This window comes from Octopus bimaculoides, chromosome 6, assembly GCF_001194135.2.
Source record: "Octopus bimaculoides isolate UCB-OBI-ISO-001 chromosome 6, ASM119413v2, whole genome shotgun sequence".
Classification (NCBI taxonomy): Eukaryota; Metazoa; Mollusca; class Cephalopoda; order Octopoda; family Octopodidae; genus Octopus; species Octopus bimaculoides.
The window spans coordinates 74,411,881-74,416,442 of NC_068986.1; positions in this window are offsets into that span (position 1 = coordinate 74,411,881).

The window sequence follows — 4,562 nt, forward strand, 5'->3', positions numbered from 1 at the left end:
AACTTGATGTGTCTTATCAAGTGCAGTAAATCAACTCATCTCCCAATCTGTCATAAATTTAGAACTGGTTGAATCATTATCATGCCGAACAAAATGCTTATTTGTATTTCGTTTGGCTTTATGTTCTGAGATCAAATTCTATGAAGGTCAGCATTGCCTTTCGACCTTTCAAGGTTAATAAAATAAGTAGCAGTTGAGCACTGAGGTTGATGTAATGGATTAGAGTCTCACCTCCAAATTTCAGGCCTTGGCCTTGAAGCATGATCTTTGAATGTTGAGCCTCATAAAGGCAATGACGATTGACTGAGACCTTTGGTGATATGCTATGCTTCAGAAGACCTGTGGAGTCAGGTGAAATCATAGTCGTGGCATGTAAAATGCACCCTTCAAATGTTGGGCCTCACAGAGACAATGATAAGTGACTGAGACCTTTGGCAATATGCCATACTTGAGAAGATCCATCAAGCCAAATAAAATTGTAATTGTGGCCGATGCCAGTGTCACATACTTGGCACCCATGCTGGTTGCATGTAAAAAACACCCATTACACTCTTGGAGTGGTAGGCATTAGGCAGGGCATCCAGCCATAGAAACCATGCCAAATCAGACTTAAACCTGGAGCAGACCTCCAGCTTATCAGTTTCAGCCAAATTGTCTAACCTATGCCAGCATGGAAAGCAGATGCTAAATAATGATGATGATGGCATCTATAGTAGAAAGAATTATTATTGTCTAAATGCCACTGTAGTCAATTTTCACTTTTCATCCATTCTGGGTCGATAAAATAATTACCAGTTAAACATTAGAGTCGATGTAACCAACTAGATCCTCTCCCAGAAATTAAGGCCTTTGTGCTTGTAATTGAAAGGATTATCATTATTCATATATCTGCAAAAGCCGATTATTTGTCTCAAGGAAGGCTTCCAACACTTGTAAACTATGAGATGGTTTATATAGAAAATCAAATATGACTACTCGGGCATCAAGATCTTGGCTCTTGGCTTTGTTGGTTGTTTAACCACAAATTAACCCTTTAGCATTCAGATTACTTTATCAAATGTTAAGCTTATTTATTCACATTGTTTTGAATTAATTATGTATTATTTTGTATTTGCACGATTTCAAATGATGTGAATGTTTACTCTTAGGATGACATTGTAGGATAGGTGTGAGAGGCAAGATCTGGCTGGTTTGAATGTAAAACAGGTTAGATATTCAGGCTGGATATGGTCAGTTTAAATGCTAATGGATTAATCTTGATCAGTAGACCTATGCATTTTCTCAATGGTACTCTCACTGGAGAGGTTGATAAGCTCTCAGTGAAACAGAACCAGTTACCTCACAACTCTGCTTTCTTCATCTGTTTACCATCCACTTTATTGTGTGTACAGAGTGTATTGGTCATGACTCCAGCACAAAGAGGTTGTCAAGTCCTCAGCAAAATAAGACTGAAGGACCTCTAAACTCTGCCACTGTTTACTCATCGATCATTCTAGAGAGTGTGCAGGAGGTGGTTTGATGTGTTGGTGGGAAGTGCTCCATTGTTGTAGCCGCACACAAGAGTTGCCTTACACTCTGCTAGTTTTGAAAACATTCAGTGACCTGCAATTGGTACTTTTGTTCAGGTCCTGCACTCAAGGAGAGAAACAACTGAAGACTACAATGGATGTGAAAGGAGCAAGAATAGGATGGTGGAGATGGAATTAATAGGGTGAAGAGGACAGAGGAATGATGGACAATAGTAGAGGTGGCCAAAGTAGTAGTAGGTGATTAGGAACAAATAGAAGTGGGCTATAGAAGAGAGAGTGATGGACAGTAGTATAAATAGGATGAATCAAATACAGATGGTTTGATGCAGTCTCTTACAGATAGGCCTGGAGGGTAGAGTGATGGGGAGAGTCCAATACAGTCCAATACAGGAGGATGACAGAGTGATGAGGATGGTAGGAAATGTCTTCAAGAATATTTTCTTTCTTATTTTTGGTAAAATTAAGATTTCTTTTTGTACATTATAAGACGATCTTAACTGATTCTTAACATTAAGGCATTCATCCTCATCATCATCCTCATTATCACTATTTCACATTCACTTCCTAGCTAGCATGAGTTAAACAGGCATTCTTATTTGGAGTTACTGCCCCCCCCCCCCAAGACTATGCCTAATCCATACATTCCATTTTTGGCAAAGTTTCTACAACTAGATAGGGTACCCTTCGGTCATGAATGACTATAGGATTGCATCTGAAAACTTACCCTCCAAGGCACAAGTCCAGGCAAGGTTGTTTATGGAAGACCAGTAGTTGCCCATGCATATCAGCCTCGCCTCTCCATGCCACCGGTGTTATCCAAGGAAAAGGTAAAGGCTGATATAACTTGGCACCAGTGATGTTGCAATTTATATCTACAGCTGAGCGAACTGGAGCAACATGAAACAAAGGGTCTTGCTCAAGAACACAACACACAGCTCAGTCCAGGAATCGAACTCACTACCTCATGATTGTGAACCTGATTCTCTAACCACTGAGCCATGTGCCTACAACTAGATATTCATCCTAATTCCAACCATTTTACAGAGTTTACCGGGTGAATTTTATCAGGACTCCAATAATAGAGAGGTTGTATTAAATTTTTAAAAATTCAGTTATTTTATTCCTCTTCTAATAAGGGAGCTCGTATTTATTCTGTATATGCTGGATTAAATTTCAGTCCTCGTTGCACAATGTTAAGGTTTATACTGAAGCTGAAACACCTTCAATAGTTACTGAGATGCTTGAGTTTCCTGTACAGCATTTGTCAAACTAAAGCTTCTATCCCTCAGAGGATACTATTTATGTAATTGATAAAGAATTTTCTGGAAAATGTAGTTTGGATCACATTATGACAGTATACAAGTCTGAATTCCTGAGTGAAAATAAATAGATTTTGTTAAAAAATGTAGTTTTTTCAAAATAAGTTGGGATAGGTTTGCATATGTTTATACATGTAGGAACACATATAAACATATACGTATTTGCCATTCATTCACACATACACATGGTAACTCTATACCATTAACCATCACCAGTTGTTATGCTGCAGAACATTCTGTCTTCATGAGATCTCAAGTGAAGTTTCTAATGGTTATGGTACCTTTTAATAGTTTCACTTCTTCCTATAACGCTAACCAATATTGGTGCTACTTGGAAATTGCTTGGTGTTATTGTTGATTATTCCTTCCATCTATTTGCACTTTATCTCTGTTATTTACCAGTCTCTCTGTCTCTGTCTATCTTTCTCTATGTCTCTCTCTGTCTCTGTCTATCTTTCTCTCTCTGTCTCTGTCTATCTTTCTCTCTGTCTCTTTCTGTCTCTGTCTGCCTTTATGTTTCTGTCTGTCTGTCTCTATCTGTCTCTCTCTGTCTCTCTCTCTCCTTATCCATGAAGACTAACACTAAGTATAACCAGTCTAACTTAAGATTTAGATATTTCAACTTTGCTATTATCTCTCAGCTCAGTATAATGTTTTCCTCTGGCATGTCCATATTAAATATATTCTGCAACATTCTGTGCTTATCTCTATTGTCCACTAATTATTATTTTAACCAATGAAGAGGGAAAGCATCTATGTGGTCACTCAACCTGTTAGAAATAGCTACCAAATCTCAAATCACATCCAACATTTTAAGAAAAAGGTCAAAGGATATAGTAGCCCTGGGTTTCCTGTACATTGGAAAAAGATGGGAATGGTCATGGCTGGAAAGCCTTTGATGATAGGTCTGCTTAATAAGACTGGGAAACAACTAATCATCATTTAAATTAGAAAAGCTTTTATGCAGCTGCTCAATAAATAATTTAACATGGCAAAGGTAAAGACCCCTTTGGTCATAAATTACCATAGAATTGCACCCAGAAAGTTCCCCTCCAAGGTACAAGTTTAGGTAAGGTTGTTTATGGGAGACCAGCAGTCAGCCATGCATACCAGCCTCCCTTCCCCATGCCAACAATGTTGCCCAAGGGAAAGCCAACACCAATACAGCTTGGCACCAGTGATGTTGCAACTCATTTCTACAGTTGAATGAACTGAAGCAACATGAAATAAAGTGTCTTGCTCAAGAACATAACACACAACCCAGTCTGGGAATCAAACTGACTACCCCATGATTATGAACCCGATGCTCTAACTATTGAGTTTTGTGCTTTTTTAAAAAAAATAATGAGGAAAGAAAACTCCGAATGACTTGTCCTTGTTTCCTTGTATCGTCTATCTGGATGTTTTGTCCCTTTCTTGTATCACCTAACTGTCGGGATGTTTTGCGTCCTTGTTCCATCTGTATTATTTATACATGCATATATATATATAGATATATATATATATATATATATACACGTAAATGTAGAATGATGAAAAGTTTGCTCAATGCCAATTTGGTGGATAAATAATTTCTTTATTTGTGAATTAAGACTACCATTGGTTTCATGTTAAGAAGAATTTGAAAATATTTAAGTATGGTGTTCACCTCTATAGTGGAGGTGAACACCTTTTTCCATGAGATTGGCTTGAAAAATTGATAAGATACTTGGAT